This window comes from Vigna unguiculata, chromosome 4 (genome assembly GCF_037176805.1).
Source record: "Vigna unguiculata cultivar grain cowpea cultivar isolate G323 ecotype 2 chromosome 4, ASM3717680v1, whole genome shotgun sequence".
Taxonomy (NCBI): domain Eukaryota; kingdom Viridiplantae; phylum Streptophyta; class Magnoliopsida; order Fabales; family Fabaceae; genus Vigna; species Vigna unguiculata.
In genome coordinates this window covers 1,866,649-1,885,838 of record NC_140795.1, presented here as the reverse complement: position 1 = coordinate 1,885,838, position 19,190 = coordinate 1,866,649, and the positions used below count along the sequence as shown (strand labels likewise).

The following is a 19,190-nucleotide window of genomic DNA, read 5'->3' as shown; positions in this document are numbered from 1 at the left end:
CTAGGCTTTTGTAAAGCATGCATTTATAGAACAGATGAAGAAATGATAAAAAAAAATTTCTTTATCTAAATTAATAGATAAATATTTGTCTATTAGGTTATGTATTTCAGATATTTGGATGGGCCCAAAGGAAATATAGGCTTTGGAACCTGTAGTTAGAATGTTATATTTTAGGTAAGGAGCTTGACAGTAGGAATATTTATGGCATATGTTGAAGTGATTTAGATGCTAGGAGGATGGTATAACCTGAGAGGCTTTTGGTGGTATTTTTCATCACTGATAATCATGGTTCCTGTAAATGTCATAAAGGTACTCGAGTTTTCAGAGAACTTAGTGAGTCTCAAAGTACTCGTTGTTGTACAAGATGGGCTTAATTATCTCTTAGCTGATCCATTCATTTATGTCGTTTCTTTACATTAGTAAAATACAAAAAGAGAAATGAGATTTACTCATAGGTGTCAAATAGATAATACAAAAGATGAGTTAAGCTATTCTAACAAGTTAACCCCTTCGCATAAGTAAAGCAATTCAAACACTTCCTCTCACGCGGGAGCACATAGATTGTATGTACTAAACTTGGAACCTATAATTTGAATTCGAGGTCCTCTCAAGAGCTTAGTCAAACTATCTGCAAGTAGATCATTGGAGTTGGCAAATTTTGTGCAAACTTCATTCGACAACAACTTCTTCTGAATAAAATGACATTCAATCTCTGTATAATTGGTTCTCTCATGAAATACACGATCGGAAGTAATGTGAATAACTACCTGGTTGTCAGACACAGTACATGTTCATTTGTTGCATCTCACAAAAATTGAACTCTTCAAGGAGCTGTTTTATTCTCACAAGTTCACAAGTGAGTAATATTGCCCTATACTCTGGCATTTCACAAGTTCACAAGTGAGTAATATCATCGCCCTATACTCTGGCAATAAATAAACAATCTCAAAAACAGTACACTTTTTCTGGATCGTTGAAGAGAAATGCTAAACCACCTAATCCATACTACCTTCGTACAACTCTTTATTTGCTTGCTTTGCAACTCCTGTGGAGACAGGCATGATTTTTCAGCATCACAACTTACTGAAGGAATATCACATCGATTGGTATTTGATGGCTCAGACTGCTGATCAGATTCAGCATCTAAAGATGGAACAAACCTATCATCACCCAGCCTTCCAGACAAATTGACTGTTTGTAGACTTCCTTCTGCTTTAGAATTCTCTAGTAGCTGAATCCTAAAGAGTCTACAGCCATTTCCAGTGTCTTTTCTCTTCTCTCCAGCTTCTTTAAGGGCTATAGGTGAAATTGATTCCAAGGAATTTTCCATCCTATTAGACCAATATATTGATTTGTTGGAAGGAGGTCCCACAAAGCTATTCCCACTAAAACCAATAAAGTTAGTTGCAGAAGGATTGAACTTAGGTGATGGATAGATGCCACGTCTATGTTGAGGATCACAAGAGAAAGTTGTAGATTCAATGGGAGATTTCCACATGCCTGGTGTACAAAGAAAGAGGATTATGTAGAAAAACAGAATAAACAGCATAATTGACAAAATGAAATTATGTAACACCAGCCCAGCAAACTCACCTTGCAAAGAAGAATCGGGCACTGTAGAAGGTACAATAAGAGGCCGTGCCCTCTTGTTTCTTTGTGTTGGCTGCGGGTTTGCAGGAATGGTAGAGACATGTGGCTCCAATTCCCATGAAGAAACTCTATCAGGGCGCAAAATTGACGATGGTTCGTCCCATTGTACCTGAAATAGGATCATTATAGGTCATAAAATTACAGAACCAAAAGCTGATGTTTTATGCTTAACTTCTAGTCATCAGGAGGAGCATCAGCACATTGCAATCTTTTATACAAAACCTTGGCAGCTAAGTGAATGTTATGGCAACTCTATTCTTTAGACAGTGTAACGAGTTTCATTTCAAATCAATCTGTCCGAATCATATAACTCAACCATATAAACAATAGAACAATAATCAGCCAAGGTTATATGAAAAAAGAAATACTGGAGCTAAAAGTTTCTTCCATTCATTGGATGGTCCGCCGAAGTTAGAGGTGCATATAACAACAAGGGTGAAGATAAACAATATTGGGCACAACAAGTTTAAAATCACACAAGGCATCTTGTAAATTTTACCTTTAAGGATCCCACTCGGAATCAGGCCATACCGGTGATTTATTATCTACAACACCCACAATTGTCCCACTGAACCTGCATTCAAGGGGAGAGCAAAATTATCAGATAGCATAATGTGATAATATCCAAATATCAAATACAAACAAGCCGGGTCATGCACCTTCTTTCGGGGATTTCATCACCCTCAAATCTCATTATGAATCTCATCCCAACAGAGAGTTTATGACTCTGAGCTTCCAGATACTTGTTGACGCTCACAATAAACTCTGACCGGCTTGTTCTAAGGTAAATATTGACAAATCAGCACAAAGTGTTAACTCAATAAAAGAAAAAAGAGAATCATTCACATAAAAAGAAGCAAACACATAAAAAATGTGAAGTTATTAAAGGGGAAAACAACAAAATATGACCACAATGACACCACAAACAAAAACAAAAGGGCAACTAAAACTACCAACTTCATGTTGTTAAATACAAAACCTGGGCTTGTAAAACACAGAAAACAGTGTTCCAGTTGCAATGGCATGAGATGCAGTGGCCAGAACACCTAGATGCATACTGTGACTAGATATAACAGAAGAAGGCACATTGCTCTGCTGTCTCATCACCCTCCTAACCCCAACTCGCAGCTCTCCATTTTCACCCCTGGAATATAGCATGCAACACAAACCACACCCAAAATCACAAAGAACATTAAGGAACAAAAAAAAGAGGGGAAAAGAAAGCACTATTACTTCCCCCACAGGAATGGAGGCATAGTAGCTTCTGCTGTTAATCACTTGCCTTAAGAATATAAAGGCATCACCAGCCACTAATTTTTTGGAACTGACAAAGACACTCCACCCAGTGGTAAGTAAGTGGCGCTTGGGTTGCCCTGGAAATTACTCAGTTCATTCAGGAATTCACTGACAGTATAAATAAACATGAATTTAATCTTATAGAACCCTTTGCTGCAATAAACAAAATGATAACAAAATTGCACATGCAAGCTGTACCTTCAGCTATTAATGAGGATGATTACCTTGGCACAGAAAACATAACAGGCCACATGACCACAAGTTAAACCGGATGCTTAAATTACCCTTATAGGATTTGCCCCTTATTTCCAAATCATAACGGAAACTTACACAATAAGTTTCTGTTTAAAAGATCACCGTGTCTGCCCTTATTGGCATTGTCTTAGAGCCATCTCAGAACTATGTCAAAGACTCAAACAAACGTTTTTTAAATTGGACACTTCATCAATATGAATCATAAGAGTGTCGGTTTTTGATACGGAAACAAGGACACAGCTTCACAATAAACTCTGACCGGCTTGTTCATGGGAAAAAACAGATTGAAAGAAAAGGGGAAAAGAAACAAATTAACCAAGTTACTAACCTCGAAAAATATGTCTAAAATGCCATTCATTCCCGTGTAAATCAGTTGCAACCAATTCTTGCCATGGTGGTTGCTGTGACATATCCTGAAACAAAATTTACAAGAGAAGTACAGCTGAAAGAAACGAAGAGAAAATTTACCCTAGGCATCATGAAAGGAGGAAAGAGTCTAACCAATGGAGGCAGACAATCATCGGCATGTCTTCGAAGAACAGAGAAACCCCCATGGGTACTGGTATATATATATAATCAATTTTTTTTTTTCTAAATGTTTAAACCGATGTACATGGAGATTAAGATTTATTTGTTATTCCTGATTGAGTCGCTTTCACTCTTCCAATAAATAACACGAGTTTTGCATTGATAAGAATTGCTTTACAGATTCTGCGGATGAAACAATAAATAACACGAGTTTTGCATTGGTATAAATTGTTTTGCAGATGATTCTGCAGATGAAACAAATCAGATTGAATAATTATCGTTTCCGAGAAGTCCTTATAAAAAAAATTAAATATGTTAACATTATCCATAAGTTATATAAAGTTTTGAAAAAAAAAAAACTTTTTATATAATTAAAAATGTTAATTGATTTATTATTTTTTAAATTTATAATTTTTCTTAAGATATTTAATTTTGAAAAAAAATCAAATCCATCAATATTCAATAAATTATTATATTTTAAGTTTTTTTTCAAGGTTTAATTATTTTTCTTTCAAAAATATATAGTCTAATGACTCTAATTTTTTAAACTAAATAAGAAATTAAAAATATCTTCACATATTTTAAATTATTCAAATCTACTTTAAAGTGTACTAATTGCTTTATTTATAGGATACAAAAAGTAATCGATTCTAAATATTTTTGAAGATATTTTACAATTTTGAAAATAAATCAAATCCATCAATATCCAATAAATTATCATATTTTAAAGATTTTTTTTCAAGGTTTTATCATTTTTCTTTCAAAAATGTACACAGTCTAGTGACTTTAATTTTTTAAACTAAATAAAAAACCAAAATATCTTCATATATTTTAAATTGTTCAAATTTACTTTGAAGTGTACTAATTGTGGTATCTATAGGATACAAAAAGTAATCAATTCTAGATATTTTTGAAGATATTTTACAATTTTGGAAATAAATCAAATCCATCAATATCTAATAAATTATCATGTTTTAAATATTTTTTTCAAGGTTTTATCATTTTTCTTTCAAAAATGTACACAGTCTAGTGACTTTAATTTTTTAAACTAAATAAAAAAACCAAAATATCTTCATATATTTTAAATTGTTCAAATTTACTTTGAAGTGTACTAATTGTTTTATCTATCGGATACAAAAAGTAATCAATTCTAGATATTTTTTTGAAGATATTTTACAATTTTTTTCTTAACATTTTCATCAAATTATTCTTTACTTGTCTATTACGTTTTTTCACGAAATTTAGGTTCTATATTCATTTCAAAAGTCATTTCCTCGGTAGAATTCAATGCATTCTTAAATCCATGAAGTTTTCAAAAAAGGAAAGAAGGTCTTTAATTGCTCAATAACTTCATCAGTATAAAATGAATAAGTTAAAACAATACAACTTTATTCTGGTCAAAAAAGGAAAGAAGGTCTTAATATAACTAATAGTTTTGTAGAAAAATTTCAAATCTTTATCAAGATATATGAAAAAAAATTCTCAAAACACGTAAATGTTGGAAGGGGGAGCTACTTCACCTATGAATGAAGAATGGTTTTGATGATGTCTACTGGATTAGAATAGAACATAGACTTGGTCTAGTTAGGTCATGTATTAGGCTAGTGGTTTATCTTTATCAGTTGTAAATCAAGCCTGCACCAGGCTGCATATTAGGCCTGCTTTGTGCTGCAATGGACCATTACACTCTTGCTTGTGTAAACATGAATGGCTAGCTGTTTAACCAATGGATTAGCTGTGAGTATTGCACTAAGGCAGTGAAAATATACTTACGATAATTGATTAGGTAAAGTGCTAATCAATTAATGACAACAGAGAACTCTGTATAAAAGCTGGTTTTAAAATCTGTTTTAAGCGTGGAGAAAATTGACAGATCATGCAGTTTTCCTTCTGAGAGAGAGCCTTATGAGAGTCACAGAGATATTGAGCATTCTGGAAGATCATTCAAGTGCATATCCAAGAAGATTGATAGTTGATTCTACCATGATGGGTCTTGCTTGAATCAAGGAGCATATTGTCAAATCTGCACAACATAAGTGTATTCGTTTCTTGATTCTATTTATTGTATTTCTGATTACAGATGCTTCATTGTGTGAAGTGTAGGCCTAGGTGCAAGTGTGTGGATGCATTGCTCCTAGGGGGAGTTCTTGATTGTTAAATCAAGTTCTTGGGTTTTTTGGGTCTAGAATTATATAGGTGTTCTTGTAATTCTTGGATCCTATTTGTGTCAGTGGAATCCTTCTAAGTGAGTTACTTAGGAGAAGACTGGATGTAGATTCATCTTGAATCGAACCAATATAAATTGGTGTGCATTGCTTCTTTCTCTTCTCTCACAGTCTTTCTTGATTGAGTTAAAACAGTCCATTTGTAACATCCCATCCGGATATTACGAATTTAATAAAATAAAATAGAAATAATATATCAACATCATTTATTATAACCTTATTTAATAATAATACCTCGTTTCCCAAAACACGGGAAATGTAAAACTTCATTAAATTACCAATAAGTCCATAAATACAAAACTGTGAGTTAGTCAAGTAGGCCATGAGCCTTTACATCATATTTAAAAATAGAATAACCAAAATATACCAAATATAGGGTGAGCTAACAGTTGAAACACACATAAATATACCAAACATACATATACATGTATAACCAATACAAAATAATATAACAATAACTCAAACTCTTTCTTTATACTGCATGGCCACAACCATCCCTATCTTTCCTTTTTTCACCCCCACCCATGTCCCACTCAAAATCTTTCTTTATACTGCATGGCCACAACCATCCCTATCTTTCCTTTTTTCACCCCCACCCATGTCCCACTCAAAATCCAATTTGGTCACATTGCAACATCAGAATAGCATACTTTAGACAATACCCATCATGTTCATAACAATAAAAACACACACAATTAGCATACATAGGACTCGAATCCAAGTCCTCTCACACAATTAAAGTACTCTCAACCACTTGAGCTAGTACTTTTTCACTTCATACATAACATAATTTAATGTCATAAATGCACTGTAAGGCCCAATTAAATTCTCTTTATTTTTGTTTTTCCAGCCCTAAAGGTTAGTGGGCTGCCCCTAAGTGGGCCTAAGGGTTGGCCCAGGGTATATATGCCCTTAGGTCTGCCCTAAAACCCTAGGGTACCCTACCATTTTCAGAGAACTCTGCCCTTGTCCTTGCTTGGAGCTGCAGCCGCCACCCCTTCTGCTAGGGTTAGGTTTTTCGTCATCTTCAAACTAGCTCGAAGTTGTGCCCTACTCCATGTAAGTTCTGTGCTAGCCTCTTCCTCCTCCATTGTTTCTTTCGTTCATTTCACAGCTGGGGTCCCAAGTAACCCATATCGTGTTTCTGTTTCGCTGTCTTTTTAGTTCTTCGTTCACTCCGTGGGTTGTTGAACTCGTGCGTTCGGTACCGAGGGCGTGTTGGGGTCGTTTGCTAACTTATCCCAGGTACGGGAAGTTAGGGTTCCAGTATTTTAGGTGTTGTCTTGGCTGTTCTTGAGTGAGTTAATGATTTCATGAATGAATCCTTCGTTTTGGTGTGATTAAATGCTTGTTATGCTTGGTTGATTGGATATGCATGACTGTTACAGTGAAGAACAGTGACGAGACCTGTAAATCTCGCCCAAGCGAGTCAATCTCGCCTAGGCGAGATGAAACAGGGAGCTCGCCTAAGTTTTTTGCGCGAAACGTCGCCCGGGCGGCTCGCTCAACTTTTGAGCGAGCAGGCAACTCGCCCAAGCGAGAGGGATCTCGCTTAAGCGAGATCCCGTGTTGCCATGCCCTTGTTTTTTTTGTACTCTCGCCTAGGCGAGAGGGAGGCTCGCCTGAGCGAGCACGTCTCGCCTGAGCGAGACCCCTCAGCCTGAGCGAGGTGCTGGGCGAGACTGTGCTATGTTTTGGATGTTTGATGGTTCCCGAGTGATCTATTTTGGTTGAGTATGATTGTATGATGAGTGATATGTATATAATGGAGCATGAGGTATGTTTGGCATGATGCATGAATTGCGTATGACGGGTTGGGTATGATATTGGCATGTGAAATGAATGAATGGGTTGGAACTAAAGGAATACGTGATTAATATGAGATGAGACCCCAGACTCATTGGGGTGGTGATGATCAGAGGTATGGATTTGAGATGTGATTGATATGAGGATTAAACTTCAAGGGTTGATATGGAATTGTAAAATATAATTTAATATTCTCTTAATTGCTGATTTATGAATGTTGGTCCGTGTCAGCGTGTAATTCCTTGGGGTCTCTAGGTGAGACCTCCGGGGTCGCGCTTCAGTGGTCGGGACGTAATTCCATGGCCCCTGCTAGTGGGTGTTCATGGTGGTGCCCCATCTGTATAACTAGGTAAGGATTCAAGGTAAGGTTGCATCCTGACACTCCGAGGAGCCAGTTAGTCTCACTTAGAGCAGACTGACTCTGGTGGTGGGAGTAGCAGGAGGCCTGAAACTCACTAAGGGCTAACCTTGTGGTGGGAGAGATTTGATTCATTGCAACACTGGTAATACATGGCTCAGGATCGAGCAGCTCAGGTTCGAGCAGGGGTACCCACACAAGTGCAAGCATCCGCTGAATCCGACCAAGTTATACGTATCCGGATGAGTCGAGTCGAGTCGTAGTGTATTGAATGAAGAGTCTTAACATGTTTGGTTGCTATGTGGATGAGATGATGAATATATATATATATTGGATTGCACGTGGAATATGTTGTTTGGCTCTAGCTTACCCGTTTTGTTGTATGTTTGTGTTGTATGTGGCCTTTTTGCCTTGCGATGATCGTCAATTTGGTTGATGGGAGTAGTCGGACGAGGTTCTCAGGGTCAACAAGCGAATGGTGATACCACTGCTTAGCCATCTGGGCTGGAGTTTTCCTCGTGTTTTATTTAGGGCCGTGGCCCATGTATTTCTTTCCGTATTTCTACGCTACATTCTACGTTGTGTTCGTATTCAGCTTTCCTTTATCGGCATCGTGGTGTGCCTAGTTTCGTAGGGATAATGTTAAGGACCCCAGGACTGCGTTGTTATGCTTTTATCACGTGACGTTTCCTTTAATTTTACGTATTAAATTAAATGGGACGTTACATGCACTACCCTCCTGCATTTATTAATAAATTACATAACATAATTTAATGTCATGAATACACTACCCTCCCGCATTTATTAATTTATTAATTTATTTCGCAATTCCATATGATCATCACCCACATACACCTCCACACCTGATTGCATTTATTACATAGGTCAGGAATTTGAAACTGTAGAAAATGTTCCCTTGCTCTCTCGTGATGTACAAAAGATATTCCAACCTAATTATCGCACAATTTCCATATATAATTTGTTGCTCTACAACTAAAAAAGAGATGACGTATTGTCTCCTCATTATTTCCACACATTACACACATTCTAGTTTCCAACTCTATACCTCTATTGTATAAATTGTCATATGTTGCGACTTTATTTAACATCACTCAACATGCAAAATATTTAGCTATTGGTAAGGCTTTAATTCTCTAAAACTTATTGTATAGGACTTCATCCTCACCTTTGATTCCATTTTGCAACTTCTTATAAGCATACTTTACCATATAGATTTTTCTTCCAATCTTCCTCATCGTCACTATCCCTAACTAATGTAAACCCTTGCATTATTAAGTGATTTTTCCCATTCAAACCACTCTCTTCTCTATTTGAATTTTCATATCCATTGGTTTTCGTATCAGTACCCAAACTCTCCTAGTGTAGCATGCATTTAGGTTTGAATTAGCAAAGAGTCTAAGGTATATATCCCTAAAAACAATATCCTAACCAAGAGTCTTCCCAAAATAATATTTTATTTCCTAATCCTATTTTCCAACTTACCACTACCCTCCCAAAATAAAATTTAATGTCATAAATGCACTACCCTCCCGCATTTATTAATTAATTAAATAGGTCAGGAATTCACCTATGCACTACCCTCCCGCATTTTCTACACCATTAACCCAGAATTGCGAAATTGATTAATTGAGCTTTAAAACTTAAAGATTTCTTCAAGATTCACCTTAAACCAGAGAAAAGCTTCTTAATCAATTCAGATCCCCTCGTGGTTAAGATAATTAGAAAAACCTGCTTTTAACAGTAAATCGAAAATTAACAAAAAATAAAACTGGACAAAAGAAACATATTTCTAATTCGAATACAAATATAAAAAAAAGAATAAAATAAACAACACAATAATAAAAAGAAAAAACATACTAACTAGTAATGGGGATGAAAAAATTGGTACACACAAGTCACATAAGATTCAAGAAAAGTGATATGCGAAAATCCTAAAAAAAGACTCTTCGAAGAGAATAAAGTAGAAAGAGGAAGAGAAGTCACAAAAAAATAAAAGAAGAAAATATAATCAAGATTGATTATAATAGAATATAGAAAACTAATAATTCTATTTCTCGTAAACAAAATTATAATTTATTAAAAAAATGTTTTAACTCATTAATTATCATTTTTAACCCCAATAAAACTTAACATACACTAATTAATAATAATTTTATTAAATTTTATTTTCAAATATAAATTGTAATTAATTTAATAGAGCTATATTAGTAATAAAATATTTTTTGGGGTATTTTTTTTCTTAAACATAATTTTAATAAAGATATACTAGTACTAAAAAAAAATTTGAGACCTTTGTTTTATAAACATAATTTTGTAATTAATTTAATAAAGAAATATCAATAATATTTTTTTTAAGTCTTCTTTATCCGAAGACATATTTTATTTGTTTTATCTTTGAGCCGTCCTGATATTAGCTGAGAAACACGCTTAAATAAACTTAATAAAATTTTGTTATGATCCATAAATTTAGGAGAAGACCAAATGCTTTAAAATTTTAAAAATAAATTAATTTTAATTTTTAAAAAAATTTAAAGACAAAAACTTATTTAAAATAATAAAAATAATAATAATAGAGATAATATCAAAGACATAAGATATTTTTGTTTTTTCAAGTCAACCGAAAAATGTAAAAGAATATATATAACCTCATTTTTTAGGTAAAATAGTCAATTAAGAACAATAGGTAATGACATACTTCGTTTTTAGTACAACAAATGGAAATACAGTTTTAATACAACTTTACTTCGATTAGTATTGTTTGAATTTTATCAATATTAGTATAATTGAACATGTATTAGATCTTTAATAATTGTCAAACACGTCATCAAACGAAAAAAAAAAATTAACGTTATTATGCAATTAACTTTCATGAAATATTAAGGCTTCTAAACTTAACAAAGCAAGGAAGGAAAGACAAATATTAAAAAGATTAAGATTAATTGAATATTAACCCTAATTTTACTTTTAATAAACATAACTGATAATTACTAAATATACAAAACATGTATTTAATCATTTCAACACAAAATTAAATTAATAAAATTAAAGTTTTAATACTTGACGTAAGAAACTAAGAATTTGGAGAGTGACATGTTAAAATGACACAAAATAATATATTTAAACAAGCTAACTTTTATTTATTTTCACTATTACATAATTAACTAACCAGAAGTGAAATCATGCTAAACATTGATTCTATTGAAAATAATAAAACAAAGGAACAAAAGTGTCACCCTTGTTTTGAAATATTGTATAGAAAGTGATCCAATGGCCGAAACAAAAATCTTGAATCCACGTAGATCCAATGGCCAGGAACATTGCAGTATATTCACAAGTGCAGAAACTGCCTCCAGAGACAACAATGTAGGCCTTCTTGTCAAACCGATTTTTTTTTTTTTAAAAAAAGTGTGATTTTCTTGATGCTTATAGCTGCCACAAATATTATATGAAAATTTTTTAAAATTATTTTAAGTGAGTTAAAGCTGCCACTAAATATTTAAGTACTTTTTTAAAAGTTATGGCTTTTCCTGAAAGTTCTAACTGTCGTTAGATGTTAGATGAAATTTTTTTAAAATAAATTCAGAAACACTTAAATAATTATATTGATATCTTAATGGAGAAAATTGTCAATTAAAATAATGACAATTAAAACCATCACTAAACAATCAACTTAATTGACGCTAAAAGTTCATTTTTTTAGTGACACTTGGGCTAATTAATTAATATGTATAGCTAAAAAACATGTGATTGAATAACATTATATATATATATATATATATATATATATATATATATATATATATATATATATAATTTAAATTTATGAAAGTTTCTTTTAAGAAAATAAGTTATTAACAATTATTAAATTCTTTTCGTATAAAAGCTCATATCTTTTATTTGTAAATTATCATTTTAGTTTCACTTTGGTTATGTTATACATTCAAAGTTCGTTATCATTATTTAAATAAGATTTTTATTAATTACAAAAAACTAAATATATTTTTTAATTAAATTATTTTTTTTAATTTTTCAATTCTAAAATATTGCCTATTTTAATTTACAGTGTATTTTATATTTAATTTTAAAATATTTAAAAAACTAAAAGCATTTTTAAAAAAAGACTCCACTACCAATATCTCCAAATTATTTTATATTTAATTTTAAAAAATTTAAAAACTAAAAGCATTTTTTTAAAAAAGACTCCACTACCAATATCTCCAAAGAGTTTTGGAAACAAAAATTAAAATCATGTTGAGAAATTAAGGAACACAAAATGTGTTACTATGCTTAATTGTAACAATTAATTATTTTTGTGTTATATATGAATGTTGAATTTATTTTTACGAGGGTGTTATTAGCTCCTTTTATAGAGATTATATAACTTGTTTATTTAAATTTATTGATTTTGAATATATAAATTTTAAATCGCTATATTATATATTCAAGATCAATAAATTAAATTTTTTTTGAATTACATAGACGAGTTATATAATCACTGTAAGAGGAGTTAATAATTCAAGATGTTTTTGTTTTTTACAAGTCCAAGCTGCCAGAATAAAAATATCTATTTCAATTTCAAGTTGAGAAGATATAAGTTGAACATTGAAAATTAGTAAAAAAAATGTCCTATGCAATCAAACTTGTTCATATGAAGTTAAAAGCATGTTCATGTGAAGTAGTAATCAAACCTCTCAATCTTCAACATCTTCAGAAAGTTTAAACTCATCAACGATTTCCTCATGGCCAAAAATATCATTCACAACTTCATCTATCACATAAATAATTGAAAGGCAATCAAAATACTAGTCTAGAGTTAATTATTTAATGTAAGTAATTTTAAAAACAATAATATATAAACTTACCACTAGGATTTTCATAAAATCCGTATAACCAACTTTGAGTACAAATCAACAATTTCACATGATTATAAAGAATAAAGCTTCTATATTTGGAAAGTACAGGATCACCTTTACTAAAAGCTGACTTTGATGTCACAGTAATAATGGGAATACTAAGCACAACTCGAGCCATTATAGACAGTGTAGGAACTTTTTTCTCGTTAGTCTTCAATACTTGAGTAAATCAAAATCTTCTCTTTCTTCATTATTTATTGTTGGTGCATTTAAGTAAACATCTACCTCGCTCTTACCAATTATAGATTATGATTCATGTTGATACATTTTAAAATCCTACAATTTGTTACATACATATTAATTATCAAAACAAAATAAAATAAGAAAAAAATGAAAATAATGAACATTAAGTATGAAATGCTTACTGAAATAATCATTGATCTTTTGGTCTTACTCTCTTTGATATTGAATTGAGACATGAAGAGAAATTCTTTAAGAGATTGGAAAAGAGAACCACTAGGGATAGACAAGTTTTTTACATATTCTCCAAACAACATCTTGAAATTTTCTAGCATTTTCTAAGTTTTCTTTTCATAAGTCAAAAGATCCATTTTTTTATGACAATACCTTATAAAATTAACCTTTAGTCATGGGTCGAGAATGACTCCAAAAGCTAACACACTACTGTACTCCTTCAAATACTTTTGAAACTTGTCCTTCATATTCAAAGCCTTTGTCTTTAAAATGACATATTTATTCATCAAATTCTCTTCAATGATTAATTAAATCTTCCAAATTTCCATAAAATATTTTATCCATCTAAATTTCTACTTCTATTTGTTGGTATTTAGCACCCAACAAAAAAAAAGATTTTCATTAAAAAAACATATAAGTTAATAAATTTAAAAGTCTTTTTTATTTATATATCATTCATCTTACTTATTTTCAATCAATGTAAATTATTCACTTTAAATATTTCTCCAAAAAATATTCATTATCAATGCCGGTTAAAATTTGTCGGTAATCACAAATGTTTGTCAATAAAACAAATTTTTCTAATAGTTGAGAAAATTTATCGATAATTACTAATGACAAAAAAATTGTTAATAATTATTTTTTTTCTTTGATAAATATTATGATAAAATTATGTCAGTAATGTGATGTTTTCTTATATAGATTGTTCTAAAATATACAAAACAAAGACATTCACTCAAAATACTAAATACAGGTAGCACAATTGCAAAAACAAAAAATAGAGAAAAATATATTAACTCTCACCTTGTAATGAATTATAACAAACAAAAATAGTTAGACTTAAACCATTCAATTTAATTAAAAAACATTAGATTACTTAAACCCAAAATAAAAATTATTGTTGAAATTATTTTATTATTTTATTAAATGTGTCACATGTATGAAATAGGAATTGAAATCAACCACAAATATATCTAGATAGACCTTACTTTGCTTTAGTATTCTCTCTTAACCTAAGTAGCTAGCTGGTAAATTGGCCTAGTTAAGAGATGTTTTTTTCTTGGTGTGCTGAGTCCAAATATCTCTTCCATATCTAACTCATCACAATGCATGCCTAATGGAAGCATCCAATCAAAACAATGCACCAGTTCAGCCAAAACAAGACTAATCGTAGTTAAACCTAAATGCATCCCAGGGCACCCTCTTCGACCTGACCCAAATGGTAAAATCCGAAAGTCATTTCCATGAAGGTCTACGTTGTCATTCTCAAACCTTGCAGGATCAAAAATCTCGGCCTTGTCCCAAACTTTAGGATCTCGTCCTATTGCCCATGCATTTATTATAACTCTTGTTTTTTTCTTTATGAAGTAACCGTCAATAATAACATCTTCTCTACACTCGCGTGGTATTAGTAAAGGTCCAATCGGGTGAAGCCTTAATGTTTCCTTCACCACCATGTTCAAATAAGACAACTTTTTCAAGTCATTTTCCCCCACGTGTTTGTTCATTCCGATCACATGTTTCAGCTCCTCTTGAAGTCTCTTCATGACAGATGGATGCCTCAAGAGTAGTGACATGGCCCAATCTATTGTTTTGGAAGAGGCTTCAGAAGATGCAATAATAATGTCTAATATAACCGCTTTCACGTTTGTTCTATCAATGATGTCATGGTGGTTCTGGATATCATTAGGTTGGTGCATGAGTGACAACAAAATATTCACAAAGTCCTTATTGTGTATTTTATCTTTGTCACAACGATTACTCTCGTGCTCTTGAATTATTTTCTCCAACAACTCGTCAAATGATTTCGCGGCCTTCTTTGATCTTCTTCTTATTCCCTGCACATGATCGCATGTACAGTTGTAAACCTTAACATCACTATTTCTTAAACATATTAAAGCATAATAAAGTAAAAATTTATATAGTTGAAAGTTGAGTATAGAAAAGAGAAGATATATGGTTATGAATTAATCATGATTTATACCGAATATTGGATTGTCATGATGTGAAACGTAAATATTTCATGTGTGTAAAAGAAAGTAACAATACATAATTTTATATCGAATAAATCTTTACTTCACTTCATGCCTATTATTTTATTTTATTTTTACAAATAAAAAATATGTTTTTAATAATCATACCATCCTAAAAATGAATTGTAAATTTGTTGGTAGTTGGTGGGTGTGAAAAGATATTTCTCATTCTATGAATATGTTTCTTGTATGGATATGAGTAAAGATGTCAAAATAAATTCAAAGTGGTGAATGAATTAGACTCACCACGGGTTTAAACTAGATTGAGTTGAAAAAATTTCATGCTTTTTAAAAATGAGTTGAATCGAACCCAACTCAATTAAATTTGGAATTTCCTTGATGGGAATTATTATTATAGTAGATCATATATATATATATATATATATATATATATATATATATATATATATTCACATATCTTTAAGAAAAAATATAACTACTTCACAATTTAATAAATTAATATTTTTTATATTTTAATACATATTATTAGAATATATTTTAAAATGTATTTAGTTTTATCAAAGTGTAGTTTTTGTTTTATAATTGTTGGTGGGACAGAGACAAATTAGACGAAAACAAAGACAACACTTGTAACATCCCGTTTTTATAGTTTTTAAACTATGAAGCGAAACATTTAAATTTCAATAATTCAGAAGCAGTTAAGGACATAGGTCAGCATAACTAGTACAGTCATCCCAAAAGGAGTGCATACACTAATTTATGTACATCCCACATCACTGAGGGTTACAAAACGTCCTAACATTTACTAGAGAAATAAGTAACTACTACAGCCGGGAAGCGTCTAGGAACTCACTCAACCTCAGTCCGAGAAAGGTGTACCTTCACCTGCATTTTTATCTGCTCGCGCCATTCATTAAGGACGGTCATAGCAAAAGAGAATAGAAGACACCCAAAACACAAAAGAATCTAAAAGGGTAAGCTAACTGGGCACGGAATAAATCAAGCAAGTCACATTTCTACACTACCACAGCAAACATACTTTTGTCACCAATCAATTAAAATCAAATGCAGTCAATCCTGACTATAACATCACATCTCATTCTAGACTCGATATCCGGATTATGTAAGTGGCATTGGAGCTCTTGGTGATTTGCACTTGAAGTGGTCCCTTAACTCTGCAGAGTCTCAGGCACAAGGGGTATTCACCCAACCACTCTCAAGGTAAATCCCATCACCTCTATGATGGATCGGAATCATAGACCAGGACCTCCTGCTACTTCCCCCGACGTAATCCATCACACTCTATTTGAGTCTTAATGGTTACTGGAAGCGTCAGGATATCACCAATCTGAGTCCTCATGCCCTTACATTCACTAAATCACCCACTTTAGGATTTCCCTTGAAATCCTAACTATAACACACTCCATTCCCATCACATTCACACTCAATGGCTGTATACAGTTTAACATGCACAAAGATTTCATGCAATTATCAATTCTCATCATCTCATAGCAACCAATCAAGCATCAAAGAAGCAAAACAGTGGAAGAAAACAGCCTTCAGCAGGGGATCTCGCTTAGGCCAGAGGGTCTCGCCTAAGCTAGAGAGGTTATCTCGCTTAGGCGGGCTACCCTCGCCTGGGCGAGAGCCCTTACAGTGGCAAAAGAAAAATCTGGACGAATTCTCGCTCAGGCGAAGCTGGCTCGCCTAAGCGAGAGGTCGTCTCGCTCAAGCGACATCCAACTCGCCTAGGCGAGATTTCGTGAAGTGGCAGGGTTTCCCTTCTGATATTCTCGCTCAGGCGAGAGTAACTCGCCTAGGCGAAAATATCAGGAAATCCTCCCTGTTCTTCACATGCAAACTCGCCCAAACTTATCCCTCGCCCAAAACCACACACCAGCAACATCCAACATCAATTCAACGAACAATCATGCACTCAAAACGTTCACAAATACAATCCACACCAAAATAAGCTAAAGAGTTAGCTTCCCTTACCTAATTATCAAGAATTCACTTGGTGGAGTCAAGAAATTGGCAAAGTGGCAGAGTTTTCAGTCTTGATCTAAGAGGACCCTTCACCACAACAGGAAAAAGAAAGAATTACATGATCAGATTCGTAATTCAGAGGTAAATTCGGAAATTCTAGCTGGGCTTGAACCTAATTGGAGGTATAACTCACCAAAAAGGGTAGAGGCTGAGGGAGGAACTGCGGAGGGTCCTGCTGGCTGCCCCTTTCCAGAGTCTGAATGTGAAAGATAGAAACTGTGAGGTGGTAGTTCAGAGAAATGGGGGAGGAGAGGGCTGAGTTGCAGAGAGAACTTGAGAGAATGTGGAAGAAGAAGAGAAATGCTTCTATTTTTAGAAAGAAATAAAAGAGGGCATCACATTCTCCCTAACAACAAAAATTTTCGACCCGAAAATTGAGACTTACCAGAGAACAAGTGTGGGTATGACTTTCTTACATTTTCTTCTAATTCCCAAGTGGAATCACCTGTCCTCTTGTCCCAAATGACCTGGACTAGTCTGATGGATTTCCCTTTTAGCTGCCTCAACTGAATATCTCCTACACTCACGGGCTGAACCTCTACTGTGAGATCTCCCCTGATCCGCAGATCTTCCATCTCAAGTACATGGGAAGGGTCAGGTACATACTTTCTGAGCATTGAAACATGAAACACGGGGTGAAGGTTGGCCAAGGGAGGAGGTAGGGCAATCTCATATGCCACTGGTCCAATTCTTCTCAGAATCTGGTATGGACCGACGAACCTAGGAGACAACTTCTTCTGACGGATGGCTCTCCCCACGCCAGTAGTCGGGGTAATTCTCAAGAAAACATGGTCCCCTGGTTCAAACTCTAAAGGTCTTCTCCTCTGATCAGCATATGATTTCTGTCTGCTTTGAGATGCCTTCATTCTTTCTTGTATGAGCTTGACCTTCTCAGTAGTCTGCCTCAGGAGTTCTGGTCCCACTACCACTGATTCCCCATCCTGATACCAGCACAAGGGCGTCCTACATCTCCTGCCATAAAGGGCCTCATAAGGTGCCATGCCAATACTGGCGTGAAAGCTGTTATTATATGTAAACTCTACCAAAGGTAGGACCTCATCCCACGTACCCAGATGGTCCAGCACGCACGTCCGTAAAAGATCCTCAAGAGATTGGATAGTTCTCTCGGACTGCCCATCAGTCTGAGGGTGATACGCGGAGCTCATAGCCAACCTGCTACCCATAGCATCTTGCAGCGTCTGCCAAAAGCGAGAGGTGAATCTTGGGTCTCTATCAGAGACTATACTCGATGGCACACCATGCAACCTCACGATCTCACTGATATACAACTGTGCTAGCTTCACCATAGACATCCTCAAATTTACTGCTAAGAAATGAGCACTCTTGGTGAGACGGTCTACTATCACCCATATAGCATCGTGGTTCTTCACGGTTCGAGGCAAATGAGTGACAAAGTCCATAGCAATGCTATCCCACTTCCACTCGGGTATCTCAAGCTGCTGAAGCATTCCCCCCGGTCTCTGATGTTCTATCTTGGCCTTCTGACAGGTTAAACATGACGATACATATCGGGCGACATCCTGCTTCATGCCCGACCACCAGAACGATTCCTTCAGATCACGGTACATTTTAGTCATGCCTGGGTGCATGCTAAAACGACTCTTGTGCCCTTCCTCGAGAATCGTACCCTTCAACTCTAAGTCTTCGGGTATGCAAACCCTGC

At 34.0% G+C, this 19,190-nt stretch overlaps 2 pseudogenes across 1 annotated transcript; both read right to left on the bottom strand.

Moving 5' to 3' along the window:
• Window positions 1–425: 425 nt before the first annotated feature.
• Window positions 426–3,910, bottom strand: LOC114182008 (auxin response factor 1-like; annotated as a pseudogene). The gene is made up of 8 exons (XR_014994529.1): window positions 3,703–3,910; window positions 3,530–3,614; window positions 2,933–3,023; window positions 2,630–2,794; window positions 2,310–2,429; window positions 2,150–2,224; window positions 1,594–1,759; window positions 426–1,500 (listed from the first exon to the last, which is right to left on the bottom strand). The product of XR_014994529.1 is annotated as an auxin response factor 1-like (transcript).
• A 10,513-nt stretch (window positions 3,911–14,423) lies between these two features.
• On the bottom strand, window positions 14,424–15,468 carry LOC114182257 (cytochrome P450 71AU50 pseudogene; annotated as a pseudogene).
• Window positions 15,469–19,190: the final 3,722 nt, after the last annotated feature.